Raw genomic sequence first — 18181 nt, forward strand, 5'->3', positions numbered from 1 at the left:
GTCGCGAATACGAGCCCCAAAAAAGTCTGTGGGCTATTGTACTCTGGGATGCCCTCGGTCTTGAACTTTGGGTAATGATCGAAAGGACAAGGTCGCGAATACGAGCCCCAAAAAAGTCTGTGGGCTATTGTACTCTGCGATGCCCTCGGTCGTGAACTTTGGGTAATGATCGAAAGGACAAGGTCGCGAATACGAGCCCCAAAAAAAGTCTGTGGGCTATTGTACTCTGGGATGCCCTCGGTCGTGAACTTTGGGTAATGATCGAAAGGACAAGGTCGCGAATACGAGCCCCAAAAAAGTCTGTGGGCTATTGTACTCTGGGATGCCCTCGGTCGTGAACTTTGGGTAATGATCGAAAGGACAAGGTCGCGAATACGAGCCCCAAAAAAAGTCTGTGGGCTATTGTACTCTGGGATGCCCTCGGTCGTGAACTTTGGGTAATGATCGAAAGGACAAGGTCACGAATACGAGGCCAAAAAAAGTCTGTGGGCTATTGTACTCTGGGATGCCCTCGGTCGTGAACTTTGGGTAATAATCGAAAGGACAAGGTCGCGAATACGAGCCCCAAAAAAGTCTGTGGGCTATTGTACTCTGGGATGCCCTCGGTCTTGAACTTTGGGTAATGATCGAAAGGACAAGGTCGCGAATACGAGCCCCAAAAAAGTCTGTGGGCTATTGTACTCTGCGATGCCCTCGGTCGTGAACTTTGGGTAATGATCGAAAGGACAAGGTCGCGAATACGAGCCCCAAAAAAAGTCTGTGGGCTATTGTACTCTGGGATGCCCTCGGTCGTGAACTTTGGGTAATGATCGAAAGGACAAGGTCGCGAATACAAGCCCCAAAAAAGTCTGTGGGCTATTGTACTCTGGGATGCCCTCGGTCTTGAACTTTGGGTAATGATCGAAAGGACAAGGTCGCGAATACGAGCCCCAAAAAAAGTCTGTGGGCTATTGTACTCTGGGATGCCCTCGGTCGTGAACTTTGGGTAATGATCGAAAGGACAAGGTCACGAATACGAGGCCAAAAAAAGTCTGTGGGCTATAGTACTCTGGGATGCCCTCCCGATAACCGTTAAAGATGCTACCTCAGTAGAAGCATTTAAGTCCCATCTTAAAACTCACTTGTATACTCTAGTCTTTAAATAGACCCCCTTTTAGAGCAGTTGATCTGCCGTTTCTTTTCTGCTCTGCTCCCATCGCCTTCGTGGAGGGCTTGCGGGGGGCAAAGGTTCGGTGGCTAGGATGAAGCACTGGCTGTCCAAAGTCGGGACGCAGGGTGGACCACTCGTCTGTGCATCGGTTGGGGACATCTCTGCCCTACTGACCTGTCTCCGCTCGGGATGGTCTCCTGCTGGCCCCACTATGGACTGGACTCTTACTATTATGGTAGATCCACTATGGACTTGACTCTCACAATATTATGCTAGATCCACTCGACCTCCGTTGCACCGGTCGCCCAGGGAGAGGGGGATCCCCACATCTGAGGTCCCCTCCAAGTTTTTTCATTGTCCCATTTGGTTGAGTTTTTCCTTGCCCTGATGAGGGATATGAGCTGAGGATGCCGTTGTGGCTTGTGCAGCCCTTTGAGACACTCGGGATTCAGGGCTATATAAGTAAACATTGATTGATTGATTGATTGATGAGTTTCTTTCGCAGGATATCTTGGATCACCCTCAGATATAGGGTGAGGAGCTCGGTCCGGTAGAGCCGCTGCTCCTTCACGTCGAGAGGAGCCAGCTGAGATCTACTACGGATGCCTCCTGGACGCCTCCCTGGTGAGGTGTTTCGGGCAAGTCCAGCCGAGAGGAGACCTTGGAGCGGACCTAGGACACGTTGGAGGGACTGTCTTTTTTCCCTCGATGGCACCGCTGTCGTGGCTGCTGTTGGCAGGAGCTCTGAGCTTTTAGGTTTCCTTCTTGTTTTCATGTGGGGGGTTTTTGCCTTTTGGTTGGGGACCCTTTGGGACTGTGTGACAAGGGGTGGCACTTTCGAGACTTCTGCTGAGCTTTTTTGTCAACTTCTGGATCTGCCTCCCGGGAGCTTTTTGGCCATTAAGACCAGCTGCTGGGTCTCTGCCACACCAGAGTCTGTTTGGAAAGACTGGAGGAGATGCGGATGAAGAGAAAGGACTGCGGAGCTGGACAAGCTTCACAGTGTTTTGGCTGACAGAGCAGGTATTGGACATCTCAGTATCCTTGGACGCATCCTCGCTGACCTTGTGCGGACTGGACAATGGTGGGCGGCCGAGTGTGGAGTCTGCTCTTTTGGTTGCTTTGTTGGGTCTGCTCCTGTCTCTGGCCATGCTCCCCCCACCCCAACAGACGATGACGTGGAACACCGCAGAGGCCTCTACAGTGTATATGGTTTTGGTTTTTTATGTTGTTTTACTTTTGTGGCTGGTTGCATCAGCTCTGCTCTTTGATGTTTCCCTAATACACACAATAATGTGTGCTATGGCTAAGAGTCCTTTTCCTTCCTTGGCCTCAGGGGCCCAGGCTTCGACTAAATTTCCCGCTCCCTCCCCACTCCCCAGCGTTTACCTGTTTTGTCACCTATTTTGTAAGAAGTTGGCAGACCAGTCAGCGATCCTGTTCTGTCTCCCTGTAATGTTTGTCTGCTCTTGAATGGGATTGTGTTGAAATTTCCCTTTGGAAATTATTAAAGTATTTCTGATCATCACACTACTGCTTATCAACAAACACACACACACTAGCCTGGACTATTTTCACCCTTTGGTGTTCAGAGTTATCAACTCATCCAAGATATTTATTGGAAAAGCTGCCTCTTAGCTGGATGAGCTCCCAAACGAGCCGAGAATAGGCTGCGAGCTGCAAAATAGTTGTCCCTCTCCTCTTTCCAATGATCTTCCGGTGCAAGTTCAGCTTATCAAGAGTAGAATTTCTTCTCTAAGAAGCTTACTTTATAGTGTGCATCTTTCCTCGTAATTCACATCGAGAGTACAACACAAGAGCCTGTCAGGGAAATTCTCTGGCATCTCTTATCTAAAGAACCCGGGAGTTTCTTTAAGGCTCTGAAAAGTCCAACGTTGACGTGACCTGCGCAGTATAAAAGGTAGGCCTGGGCAATAAATCGATTTTATTGACAAATCTCAGTTGTTTGTTGCAGACAATTTAAAAAGTAAAAAAAAAAACCTATCTTTTTCTCCTCTTGCTGTGGCATTTTGTGTACCCCCAAGAGCTTCTGTACCGTCCAACAATCTTTCCTACTGTCATGACGTGGGGTTTACTACGAGGAAAGCAAACGGACTAATCTGGACCAGGCGTGAAGGTAAGAACATATTTAATTATTCACTATCAAATATGTACAAACAAAAAGGCGAACGAGGCGAAGGGACAACTTAGCGCAGGATACAAAAACTAAACTTAGGCGGAACTATGGACATGAAAAAAAAACTTGCTAACTGTGGCATGAATAAACAAAACTTACTTGGCATAGCATGAAGCAAACATTCGCATGAAAACAAGCATGATCCTGTGGCATGAAAGGAGCATGAAACCATCAAACTATCATGAAACTAGAATTCCTTCTCTAAGAAGCTTACTTTATAGTGTGCATCTTTCCTCGTAGTTCACATCGAGAGTACAACACAAGAGCCTGTCAGGGAAATTCTCTGGCATCTCTTATCTAAAGAACCAGGGAGTTTCTATAAGGCTCTGAAAAGTCCAACGTTGACGTGACCTGCGCAGTATATGAGGGTCACATTGCATTCACATTAGAAATCACATTGTTTTTGTAATGTTAACGGCCACTAAAAAGATTAATTTGACAAAAAAAATCCGGATTGGACATCCGACACTGCAGTGTGAACATAGCCTCAGTTATGTATCCCATGTGATTGCAGTCTGAACCATCAATCAAACGACCAAAACGTCATCAAAAAGCGATAAGTGTCATCATTCTTCGCCAAAATAGACAGTTGCAAATTAAATAGTTGACAAATGAGCAGAAAACAGGCAAAAATATTATGTTTTAGGAACTCACGTCAAAATTCCACCACTTCTCTCTCCGCACATGCTCTTGGGAGCAAACGTGGAAGAAAATGTCCTACAAACTGCAAGAGCCAAAATGCTTGTCTTCTTCTCAAACTTCTATGCGCAATAATTTGGTTAGAAAAATGTCGACTTTTTGCACAAAATGCTTGAAATTGCCACAAATGTGCCAGGACTAAGACCGACTAGAGCTTAAGCCAGTTTTACTTCCGTAAACTGTGCAGTGCGTGCGAGGTCATGACTTCATGTCCGCATGGGGGTCACATTGCATTCACATAAGAAATCACATTGTTTTTGTAATGTGAACAGCCACTAAAAACATGAATTTGACAAAAAAAATCCAAATTTTACATCCCACACTGCAGTGTGAACATAGCCTCAGTTATGTATCCCATGTGATTGCAGTCTGAACCATCAATCAAGAAATTAATACGCCATCAAAAAGCGATGAATGTGTCATAATTCTTTGCCAAAATAGACAGTTGCAAAATTAAATAGTTGACAAATGAGCAGAAAACAGGCAAAAATATTATGTTTTAGGAACTCACGTCAAAATTCCACCACTTCTCTCTCCGCACATGCTCTTGGGAGCAAACGTGGAAGAAAATGTCCCACGAACTGCAAGAGCCAAAATGCTTATATTCTTCTCAAACTTCTATGCAAAATAATTTGGTTAAAAAAATGTTGACTGTGATTGCACAAAATGCTTGAAATTGCCACAAATGTGCCAGGACTAAGACCGACTAGAGCTTAAGCCAGTTTTACTTCCGTAAACTGTGCCGTGTGTGCGAGGTCATGACTTCATGTCCGCATGAGGGTCACATTGCATTCACATTAGAAATCGCATTGTTTTTCTAATGTTAACGGCCACTAAAAAGATGAATTTGACAAAAAAAATCAGAATTTTACATCCCACACTGCAGTGTGAACATAGCCTCAGTTATGTATCTCATGTGATTGCAGTCTGAACCATCAATCAAGCGACCAATACGTCATCAAAAAGCGATAAATGTGTCATAATTCTCCGCCAAAATAGACAGTTGCAAATTAAATAGTTGACAAATGAGCAGAAAACAGGCAAAAATATTATGTTTTAGGAACTCACGTCAAAATACCACCACTTCTCTCTCCGCACATGCTCTTGGGAGCAAACGTGGAAGAAAATGTCCCACAAACTGCAAGAGCCAAAATGTTAACCCTCTTTTCAAACTTCTATGCGCAATAATTTAGTTTAAAAAATGTTGACTTGATTGCACAAAATGCTTGAAATTGCCAGAAATGACACCGACTAGAGCTTAAGCCAGTTTTACTTCCGTAAACTGTGCCGTGCGTGCGAGGTCATGACTTCATGTCCGCATGAGGGTCACATTGCATTCACATTAGAAATCACATTGTTTTTGTAATGTGATCGGCCACTAAAAACATGAATTTGACAAAAAAAATCCAAATTTTACATCAGACACTGCAGTGTGAACATAGCCTCAGTTATGTATCCCATGTGATTGCAGTCTGAACCATCAATCAAGAAATTAATACGCCATCAAAAAGCGATAAATATGTCATTATTCTCCGCCAAAATAGACAGTTGCAAATTAAATAGTTGACAAATGAGCAGAAAACAGGCAAAAATATTATGTTTTAGGAACTCACGTGAAAACTCCACCACTTCTCTCTCCGCACATGGGAGCAAACGTAGAAGAAAATGTCCCACGAACTGCAAGAGCCAAAATGCTAACCCTCTTTTCAAACTTCTATGCGCAATAATTTAGTTAAAAAAATGTTGACTGTGATTGCACAAAATGCTTGAAATTGCCAGAAATGTGTTTTACTTCCAGTTTTACTTCCGTAAACTGTGCCGTGTGTGCGAGGTCATGACTTCGTGTCCGCATGAGGGTCACATTGCATTCACATTAGAAATCGCATTGATTTTCTAATGTTAACGGCCACTAAAAAGATGAATTTGACAAAAAAAATCTGAATTTTACATCCCACACTGCAGTGTGAACATAGCCTCAGTTATGTATCCCATGTGATTGCAGTCTGAACCATCAATCAAGCGATCAATACGTCATCAAAAAGCGATAAGTGTGTTAATCTTTCTTCGCCAAAATAGACAGTTGCAAATTAAATAGTTGACAAATAAGCAGAATACAGGCAAAAATATTACGTTTTAGGAACTCACGTCAAAACTCCACCACTTCTCTCTCCGCACATGCTCTTAGGAGCAAATGTGGAAGAAAATGTCCCACAAACTGCAAGAGCAAAAATGCTTATCTTCTTCTCAAACTTCTATGCGCAATAATTTGGTTAAAAAAATGTTGACTTATTGCACAAAAGGCTTGAAATTGCCACAAATGTGCCAGGACTAAGACCGACTAGAGCTTAAGCCAGTTTTACTTCCCGTAAACTGTGCCGTGCGTGCGAGGTCATGACTTCATGTCCGCATGAGGGTCACATTGCATTCACATAAGAAATCACATTGTTTTTGTAATGTGAACAGCCACTAAAAACATGAATTTGACAAAAAAAATCCAAATTTTACATCCCACACTGCAGTGTGAACATAGCCTCAGTTATGTATCCCATGTGATTGCAGTCTGAACCATCAATCAAGCGACCAATACGTCATCAAAAAGCGATAAGTGTCATCATTCTTCGCCAAAATAGACAGTTGCAAATTAAATAGTTGACAAATGAGCAGAAAACAGGCAAAAATATTATGTTTTAGGAACTCACGTCAAAATTCCACCACTTCTCTCTCCGCACATGCTCTTGGGAGCAAACGTGGAAGAAAATGTCCCACAAACTGCAAGAGCCAAAATGCTAACCCTCTTTTCAAACTTCTATGCGCAATAATTTAGTTAAAAAAATGTTGACTGTGATCGCACAAAATGCTTGAAATTGCCACAAATGTGCCAGGACTAAGACCGACTAGAGCTTAAGCCAGTTTTACTTCCCGTAAACTGTGCAGTGCGTGCGAGCTCATGACTTCATGTCCGCATGAGGGTCACATTGCATTCACGTCAGAAATCACATTGTTTTTCTAATGTGAACGGCCACTAAAAAGATGAATTTGACAAAAAAAATCAGAATTTTACATCCCACACTGCAGTGTGAACATAGCCTCAGTTATGTATCCCATGTGATTGCAGTCTGAACCATCAATCAAGAAATTAATACGCCATCAAAAAGCGATGAATGTGTCATGATTCTTTGCCAAAATAGACAGTTGCAAAATTAAATAGTTGACAAATGAGCAGAAAACAGGCAAAAATATTATGTTTTAGGAACTCACGTCAAAATACCACCACTTCTCTCTCCGCACATGCTCTTGGGAGCAAACGTGGAAGAAAATGTCCCACAAACTGCAAGAGCCAAAATGTTAACCCTCTTTTCAAACTTCTATGCGCAATAATTTAGTTTAAAAAATGTTGACTTGATTGCACAAAATGCTTGAAATTGCCAGAAATGACACCGACTAGAGCTTAAGCCAGTTTTACTTCCGTAAACTGTGCCGTGCGTGCGAGGTCATTACTTCATGTCCGCATGAGGGTCACATTGCATTCACATTAGAAATCACATTGTTTTTGTAATGTGATCGGCCACTAAAAAGATGAATTTGACAAATTGCCACAAATGTGCCAGGACTGGGACCTGAAAAGTGTGGGCACCTCTGATCCAGATCACAAGAAGTGTTTTGAATGTAAATTAAAATCATCATAGGTGACCTCTAAATGTTAATATCGCCAACGATCACCTTCATTTCATCGTGAAAGCCCAAATCGCAATCGTGATTGCACGACGGGATAATAAAAGCATGTTCGCCCTTTAAGAAAATAAAAAGACTGCGGCTAAAATGAGCATGACTAATAGTAGCTAGTTATTCACGACGTGTCCGGTAGAACGATACGTCACTTGACTATCTCTGTGCTATCAGCCGACGGAAAAAAAAAAGAAAAGAGTGAGGCCCTCTGATTGCTTCACGGTTGCATAGCGAGTTTATCAACCTTGGTTGTGTCATCACTCAGCATTCATGTGCTGCCATGACTCCGCCTCTCCTTTTTCTACTTACCCGTGCCTCGAGTAAAGCAACGTTGCAAATTGATATAAATGTCAACAATAAGGATTTAGCAACAAAAACAAACAGATGTTTTATCTCTATGGAAACAAGCTGGCAACGGTCAGGGATGCAAGGCAGGCCCATATGGCATCGAGGGTAGGTTGCAGTGCAGATCCAAACAAAAAGGCAAAAAAAAAGAGTGAAACATCAAAGGACACTTTAAGACATTATAAATAGAGCACATGCTGATGCAACCAGCCAACACGTTCAGTGGTGCCATTTCTACATACAGCTACAAAAGTGAATAATACATAAAGCGCAAATACATCAATTAAATTGCACCATTGATAAAACCATGACGATTTTGTTGTATTGAACCGGATTTATCTTTTGTTTCTGATGTTCTTAGTTGCTATCCTTACACTTATGTAAAACTGAATCCATCCTATTTGGGTTCCAAATCTACATGAAAACGGAATCCATCCTATTTGGGTTCCAAATCAACATTAAGAAAGTCAGTGACTTCACTATTAAAGTGGGTGACGTTGTTATCACCAGGAAAGATGAGTTCGACTACCTAGGTTCCATTCTAGAGGCCAATCTTTCCTGTGATAAAATGGCAACCAAGGTCATCAAAAAGGTCAACCAACGAACAAGATTTCTCTACTCTGTGGTCAACAAAAGCACCATGAAGATTCGAGCGGGAACTCTCATTCGACCCTTTTTCGATTACGCTTGCCTAGCTACCTCCAAAACCCTCAAATCTAGACTCCCAACATCCCAGAACAAGCTAGTCAGGTTACGTCTAGACCTCCACCCCAGATCACACCTCACTCCTACCCACTTCTCCAAAGTGGGCTGGCCAAGGGTGGAGGACAGAGTCAAACAACTTGCAATGAGCCTAGTCTATAAAATCCGCTACACTTCCCTGATACCGAAGTACAATTCAAACTACTTCCAGAACGTAAATGACCGCCATAACCACAACACCCGGGGGAGCTCCACAAACCACGTTAAACCCAGATTCCGATCTAACAAAGGTCTTAACTCATTCTCCTTCCATGCCACATCAAAATGGAATGCACTCCCAACAGGTGTAAAAGAAAGTGCATCTCTACTAGGGCTGGGCGATATCCATACACTCGATATATCGTGTGTTTGTTTCTGTGCGATATAGAAAATGACTATATCGTGATATTGGAGTATATGTTCTCACGCAGTTGCTTTTAGCTGCTGGCAAAACGATTCGGGAGAACATCAGCACCGTAACACAACAGAACAAAGTACTGTAGGTAGCTACGTGGGCGACATTAGCTGTGATGCTAACGGTGCGTTGCGAGTGGTAATACGAGAGAGAGAAGGTGCCAATCTGGCGGTGGTTTGGCTTCAAGCGGGAAGATGTCGAACGGACGACTGTAATTTGTCAAGTGTGGGGCAAAAGCGTTGCTACAAAAAGTAGCATTACTGCTAATATGTAGCATCTTTTGAAAAGTCACCCATCGTCACCCATCGTCTGGCGGTGGTTTGGCTTCAAGCGGGAAGATGTCGAACGGACGACTGTAATTTGTCAAGTGTGGGGCAAAAGCGTTGCTACAAAAAGTAGTATTACTGCTAATATGTAGCATTATTTGAAAAGTCACCCGCTAGAGAATGAAGACTGCTTGAAACTCCGCATGTCAACATCTCCATTCGGTGCCACACCAACTAAATGCCGAATAACTAATTCCACATCAACACGTATGAAACCAATAGTCAAGAACAGAAGGAGATAACGACCGCAGGAACCTACCACATAGAGAAGGACATACACTACTCGATTTCCTATTATGCAGCTCATTTTTATTTGACAGTTATTGAAATATCTTGTGTGACATCATGCACAAAAATTTCAGGACAACATCCGCACCGTAACAAAACATAAACACAACAGAACAAATACCCAGAACCCCTTGCAGCACTAACTCTTCCGGGACACTACAATATACATCCCACCTCCCCTAGCTCAACCTCCTCATGCTCTCTCAGGGAGAGCATGTCCCAAATTCCAAACTGCGGATTTGAGGCATGATACAAAAAAATAATGCACTTTGTAACTTCAATAATAAATATGGCAGTGCCATGTCGGCATTTTTTTTTTCTACAACTTGAGTTGATTTATTTTGGAAAAACCTTGTTACATTGCTTAATGCATCCAGCGGGGCATCGCAACAAAATTAGGCATAATAATATGTTAATTGCACGACTGTATATATTGGTATCGGTTGATATCGGTATCTGTAATTGAGTTGGACAATATCTGAATATCGGCAAAAAAGCCATTATCGGACATCTGTAATTGGGAAATTTATTGTGTATCGTGACATGGCCTAAAAATATTCAGATATCAATAAAAGGTCATATGGTCCCAGGCCTACATGCCACTTTGTATCACGTTGTGTGCATGACTATACTTTACCGCAAATTGATTTGACGTGGACCCCGACTTAAACAAGTTGAAAAACCTATTCGGGTCTTACCGCTTAAATGGGTTACACTTCTATAGCGCTTTTCTACCTTCAAGGTACCCAAAGTGCTTTGACACTATTTCCACATTCATACACTGATGGCGGGAGCTGCCATGCAAGAGCCTAACCACCACCCATCAGGAGCAAGGGAAAAGTGTCTTGCTTAAGGACACACGGACGTGACTTGGATGGCGGAAGCAGGGGATCGCACCAGGAACCTTCAAGTTCCTGGCACGGCCTCTCTACAAACCGAGCCACGCTGTTTAAATAAAAATAAAAAAATGGACAAAGTGAGTAATTTGGGGCCATGGCTTTTAATTATGCTCTGAATGGGAATGTGCGCAGCATTTACTTCTACGACCCAATGCAAACAACCTTCCCTAGTCATGACGCAAAAAATATAAATACAATAATAAACAACATCCAACCAACACAAAATGTTAACACACGGTTACACGTTACAAAACCTGCTTATTGAACTTTGTGGACATTATAAAAAAAAATTCTTAGTGTACTGTACTGTGCTATCTACTAATACAATTAATCAAAAAACTGTTCCAAATAAACTCACTCAAAATATTTTAGTAAAATACTATATAATAATGTAATATTTGGCATGATTAGATAACGTTTTCAACAGGGGTGTCCAAACCTTTTCCACTAAGGGCCGCACACTGAAATTTCAAAACAATATATAAAAAAAAAAATGTTTTCATTTTTGGGGCTCCCTCAAGTTAGGTCTTAAGGACCCAGAAGGGTTTCAGTCTTAAACAAGGTTCAAAATAAGTCATATATTTTTTTTTTCATAAAACCATTGAATCGCTAATTCCTCTTCATTATTTGTTTTACTTTTTACGAGCTTTTTGTCGAAACCCTATTTTTTGAGGCTCCATCTTCTTCCGCTTATCCGAGGTTGGGTCGCGGGGGCAACAGCCTAAGCAGGGAAACCCAGACTTCCCTTTCCCCAGCCACTTCGTCTAGCTCTGTATATTTTGTATTTTGAGGCAAAATACAAAATATACAATATTTTCCCAAAAAGATTTTCAAAGTGAAATATTTATTGTGATGTAATTGGATCCCTAAAAGAGGTTAATAATTCATAGCAAAATGTATTTTAATTTTTTTTATTTTTTTTTAACAAAGACAGTTATTAAATTCCACTAAAATCCTTGGGGATCCAAAAGTGCCCCACTCATAAAAATGTCAAGCTTTTTTTTTATTTTTTCATTCGACACTTAAATCTCTATATCATGGGTGTCAAACTCTGGCCCGTGGGCCAAATCTGGCCCGCCGTGTAATTTAATTTGGCCCTTGAGGCAATATCAATTTAGCATTAGAGCTGGCCCGCCGGTGTTATAACACCACATTCACCGCCAATACTCATACTTCCCAACCCTCCCAATTTTCCCGGTAGACTCCCGAAGTTCAGTGCCCCTCCCGAAAATCTCCCGGGGCAACCATTCTCCCGAATTTCTACCGATTTCCACCTGGACAACTATATTGGGGGCGTGCATTTAAGACCCTGCCTTTAGCGTTCTCTACAACCTGTCGTCACGTCCGCTTTTCCTCCACACACACAAACACACACACAAGTGAATGCAATGCATATTTGGTCAACAGCCATACAGGTCACACTGAGGGTGGCCGTATAAACAACTTTAACACTGTTACAAATATGCGCCACACGGTGAACCCACACCAAACAAGAATGACAAACACATTTCGGGTGAACATCCGCACCGTTACACAACAGAGCAAATACCCAGAACCCCTTGCAGCACTAACTCTTCCAGGAAACTTCCAGCAAACTGACCAATAATTAACGTTTTATTCATGCATTTTTCTCTTGCTACTTCTAGGCTTGAATGTTTGGCTCATTCATTATTGTTATTTTATTTCCAAATTTGTTATTAGCCTGTGGAAGAAAATGTACATTTACCTCAGAAGATTGCAGATAGATAAAAAGGCATTACATTTTTATTCAAATTTTATTTGAGATGCCATTGAAATTTTTTTTAATTATTATTATTATTATTTGAAACTGGATTTTGCATGTCACTAAAGTTATTTAAGCCTTGCTTGTTCAATATTTCATGCAAAACTTGTTTGGGTCCCAATTAAAAGGTTAATTTGTTCAACCTTGGCCCGTTTAAAATTTTGGCCCACTCTTTATATCATCTTCAGATGATATATTGTATTTGGTTTAGTATATTTTTAATAACAATCAATAGGATAATTTGTATAATTAGTATTAGTATATAATTAGTATGGACATTTTTTTTCTAATTTTCATATTTTTCATGTTTTTATGTTTGTTGTACTCATGTCCTTTTTGTCCTGAAATCAATCAATAATTTATTGCAACATGGATTTTTATTCAAGTCCTACTGAAAGCCACTACTATCGACCACACAGTCTGATAGTTTATATATCAATGATGAAATATTAACATTGCAACACATGCCAATACAGCCTTTTTAGTTTACTAAATTGCAATTTTAAAATTCCCCCTAAGTATCCTGTTGAAAACGTCGCGGAATGATGACACGTGTGCGTGACGTCACCGGTTGTAGCGGACATGTTCTCCCCTTTAATCGCGTAATTACACGGTATTCTGGACGTCTGTGTTGCTGAATCTTATGCAATTTGTTTAATTAATAATGGAGACGTCAAAGAAGAAAGATGTAGGTGGGAAGCGGTGTATTGCAGCCGGCTGTAGCAACACAAACACAGTTTCCTTGTTTACATTCCCGAAGGTGAAGCTTTACTATGGAACAGAGCGGTCAAGCGAACGAGGTTCTCTACCACATGTAAACCGGCAGGTTTCGGTGAGAAAATGGTGGAATAAGTCAACTCTTACTTCTGCAGCTCTCTTACCTCCTCCCACCGGAGACACTGGCGGTCACCACACCAGTGGCCACACCCCTCCGACTTTCAGGTAGCATACAATCTCACTAAAACACTAGTAACACAATAAGCAGATAAGGGATTTTCCAGAATTATCCTAGTAAATGTGTCTAATAACACCTGATTCGCTCCCACTGCCCTCATCTTTTTTCCTTTTTTCTAGTCCTTCACTCTCACTTTCCTCATCCACGAATCTTTCATCCTCGCTCAAATTAATGGGTAAATCGTCAACTTTCTCGGTCCAAATCGCCCTCGCTGCTGGTGGCCATGATTGTAAAGAATGTGAGGATGTGAGGAGCTCCACAACCCGTGACGTCACGCGCACATCGTCTGCTACTTCCGGTACAGGCAAGGCTTTTTTATTAGCGAGCAAAAGTTGCAAACTTTATCCTCGATGTTCTCTACTAAATCCTTTTAGCAAAAATGATCAAGTATGACACATAGCATGGACCAGCTATCCCCGTTTAAATAAGAAAATCTCATTTCAGTAATATTAACGGAACATGTCCACAAAAAATCTGTCCGTCAACACTGAATATTGCATTGTTGTATTTTTTTTTTCACAGTTTATGAACCCATATTCCTACTTTGTTGAAGTTTTATTCAATAAATGTATTTATAAAGTATTTCTGAACTGTTGCTATTTATAGAATATTTTTTTTAAATCTCACGTACCCCTTGGCATACCTTCAAGTACCCCCATTATAGTCACTGTAACGTCCCACTGGGGTGAGTTTTTCCTTGCCCTTATGTGGGCTCTACCGAGGATGTCATCGTGGTTTGTGCAGCCCTTTGAGACACTTGTGATTTGGGGCTATATAAATAAACATTGATTGATTGATTGATAACAACATGGCAAAGTAGGTGAATAGGTGAGTAATAAAACACGCAAGTGGAGGTCGACCTTAACCCACCAGGTACGTTGCTTGCATGGTCACGCGCATGCGCGCGGTGAATTATTTGGGAACTCACCTAGCAAAGTTAACCAGGTAAGTTGAGCGCGGCAAACACTACTTTCAACGACCCGCGGCGTCTGTTTACGAGATTCGGTGCGCGTTATTCGGCCGCCGGTGTCATGTTGTCATGTTTTAAAAGCAGCGAGATGACATTCAACGCAAGCTAAGTGCTAGCTAACGTTAGCATGACGGAGCTAGCGAGGAGCACCTTGCCTTACCTGTGACCCGGGTGTCAGGCCGGTAAACGCCGCCACGTACTCCGCGCGTCGTCCCCCGCTTGGATAGAAATAAATAAATAAAAGAGGTGAAATCCCACGGAAAGGCAGCGGGGGTGACGCTCGCCGTCCGCCAGTCCAATAGCTCAATGGCTGCGAGCGAGCGCCTCAACCGAACTACCCTCCCCTAGCAACGGCCCGCCCACCGCGCCTTCCTATTGGTCGACGGCTGAGGCTCCATAGGTGATGGACAGGTGAGGCTACAACCTGGAGCAACATGTTCCCATTATGTCACATGTGTGTCAAACACTGCTAAAACACTCCCAAATCTACTCATCTGTTGAATTAACATATTATATGTTGTGTTATAATAAATATTCAGTCATACAAGGGATCAATAAATATATAATATTTAAAATCAATCAATGTTTCTTTATATAGCCCTAAATCACAAGTGTCTCAAAGGGCTGCACAAGCCACGACAACATCCTCGGTAGAGCCCACATAAGGGCAAGGAAAAACTGCCCCCAGTGGGACGTCGGTGACAGCGACAATGGTGACTATGAGAAACCTTGGAGAGGACCGCATATGTGATAATTTTTTTTTTGATTGATCGATACTTTTATTAGTATATTGCACAGTACAGCACATATTCTGTAGAATTGACCACTAAATGGTAACACCCTAATAAGTTGTTCAACTTCTTTAAGTCGGGGTCCACGATAATCAAATCATGGCAAATGGTTCACGGTAGTAATTAGCCAATAAAAACAGTGAAAACGGAAAAAAAAAAGTTTTTTTTTCTAATATACTAAAAAGTAATTCAGTCATAAATACATCCAAATGTGTTTTTTGATAATATGGAGTAAATTCTTCTATAAATGCGCTAAAATGCTTCGTCCCCATTATGTCCGATTTTTTCATCTGTGTGTGTCAAACACTGCTAAAACACTCCCGAATCTACTCATCTGTTGAATTAACATATTATATGTTGTGTTATAATAAGTATTCAGTCATACAAGGGATCAATAAATAGATAATATACAGTATATAATATCAATCAATCAATGTTTCTTTATATAGCCCTAAATCACAAGTGTCTCAAAGGGCTGCACAAGCCACGACGACATCCTTGGTAGAGCCCACATAAGGGCAAGGAAAAACTCACCCCAGTGGGACGTCGGTGACAGTGACAATGGTGACTATGAGAAACCTTGGAGAGGACCGGATATGTGATAATTTTTTTTTGAATGATCGAAATTTTTATTAGTAGATTGCACAGTTCAGTACATATTCTGTAGAATTGACCACTAAATAGTAACACCCCAATAAGTTTTTCAACTTGTTTAAGTCGGGGTCCACGTTAATCAATTCATGACAAATGGTTCACGGTAGTAATTTAGCCAATAAAAAAAAGCGGAAAACAAAAATTGTTTTTATTTTTTTTGTAATAAACTAAAAAGTAATTCAGTCATAAATACATCCAAATGTGTTTTTTGATAATATGGAGTAAATTCTTCTATCAATGCGCTAAAATGCTACGTCCTCATTATGTCCGATTTTTCCGTCTGTGTGTGTCAAACACTGCTAAAACACTCCCGAATCTACTCATCTGTTGAATTAACATATTATATGTTGTGTTATAATAAGTATTCAGTCGTACGAGGGATAAATAAATATACAATATACAGAATATAGTACTTCAGGGGTGTCCAAACTTTTTTCCAGTGAGGGCCGCCCGCTGAAAAATCAAAGCAAGCGGGGGCCATTTTGATATGTTTTTATTTCAAAAACCAATACACTGTATGTGTAAAAATATCAGGCTTGATCCCAGGGACCCCAAAGGGTTTTGGTCAAAAAAATATTTAAAATGCGTCATTATTTTGTATTATTATTATTCAAGGTTTAAATCTCTGTCTATCTGTCAATATAACGTTTTTAAAGATTTAAGTTGTTTGCCCTTTTTGTCTGTCCCAACTGGGCTTGGACATGGATTGTTCCTTCAATGCAGATGAGGATCAACACGAGCGAGGCGTGGACGTGAGTACATAGTTGTGTATTATATAATATATACAAAAACAGGGAAAACAAAAACACTTGCTCAGTGGCATGAAAGACAATTTAACTATAAACTTAAACAGCACGATGGCAAGACTAAAGACATGAAACAAAAGAGTGCACTGTAGCATGAATACATAAACTTACTTGGCGTGGAACTGTGGACGAGGGCGTGAAGGTTGGAACAGCATGGCTAGGGTGCGTGCGAGTGTGAAGATCCCAGGATGAAGACAAGAAAAAGAGTGACTTGAATAGTTATGATCATTAGTGAAAACAGGTGTGAGGCTGAGAACAGGGACGTGACAGGTGAAAACTAATGAGTTGGCATGGAAATGAACAAAACCAGGTAGTGCAAAACGTGACTGAATGTCCAAAAACTAAACATAGCATGACCAAAACCAAAACATAACTTACAGGCCTGACACCGTGTAAGTTTATGTATTGATGCCACAGTGCACTCTTTTGTTTCATGTCTTTAGTCTTGCCAATGTGCTGTTTAAGTTTATAGTTAAATTGTCTTTCATGCCATTGAGCAAGTGTTTTGTTTTCCCTGTTTTTGTATAAATTACATAATAAACAACTATGTACTCACGTCCACGCCTCGCTCGTGTTGATCCTCATCTGCATCGAAGAAACAATCCATGTCCAAGCCTAGTTGTGACATTGTCAAAGAAAACTTTGTTTTGTTATGGAGAAAAAAAACACAAAATATGCAATAGTTTCCCCCAATAGAATTTTAAAGTGGAATATTTAAGATTATAGAATAATTGGAGCCTTGAAAATGTCAACACATGACACCATTGATTTCAATTTGTTATAATTTTTTTTAGCAATGACACACACAAAAAAATCACACTAAAATTATTGGGGTCCAAAAGGGTCCTACTCATTAAAAATACAGTTGTTTTTTTTTTTTACTGTTTACTTTAAACACAATCGTCTTGAGATCAACTTCAGATCCATCTGTCATTTATAACTTTTATTGTTGTTTATGTTTTTTGTTTGTTCTTATTGGGCCCTTCTTAAGAAAAAACAACTTGTTTTTTATATGGCAAACACAAAATATGCAACATTTTCTTGTCACATTTCACCTGTTTACTCTTTTATACCACTTTTTCTGTTTTTTGTTTTTTTAATCGTGTTTTTAGAATGTGCTTAGGGCCGTTAAAAATTACCCGCGGGCCGCAAATGGGCCCCGGGCCGCACTTTGGACACACCTGTAGTACTTGAATAAACGATGATAAATGGTTCACAGTAGTAATTAGCAAATAAAAAAAGTGAAAAATAATTTTCTTTTTTTTTTTTCTAATATACTATAAAGTAATTCAGCCATAAACACATCTAAATGTGTTTTTTTTTTGGACAATACAGAGTAAATCCTTCTATAAATGCGCTAAAATGCTACAGGTGAGTCCTTGAACGCATCAGTAAGGCTGCTACGCCCCCTGGTGGCGTGGACGCGTAACCTCAGC

General features: G+C 40.9%; 1 protein-coding gene across 2 annotated transcripts in view; it reads right to left on the reverse strand.

The window, feature by feature from the left end:
- The window catches only part of numb (NUMB endocytic adaptor protein), a 133994-nt gene extending 119167 nt beyond the window's left edge, over positions 1-14827 (reverse strand). Inside the window, exon 1 of one of the 2 annotated variants that reach the window (XM_061885679.1) lies at positions 14655-14827. The gene's annotated coding sequence lies outside the window, so the exon portion shown is untranslated. The remainder of the gene's footprint in view (positions 1-14654) is intronic. The other variant, XM_061885677.1, reaches the window with a different exon arrangement.
- Between the last annotated feature and the right edge of the window lie 3354 nt (positions 14828-18181).

Source organism: Nerophis ophidion, linkage group LG24 (genome assembly GCF_033978795.1).
Source record: "Nerophis ophidion isolate RoL-2023_Sa linkage group LG24, RoL_Noph_v1.0, whole genome shotgun sequence".
In the NCBI taxonomy this organism is placed as follows: domain Eukaryota; kingdom Metazoa; phylum Chordata; class Actinopteri; order Syngnathiformes; family Syngnathidae; genus Nerophis; species Nerophis ophidion.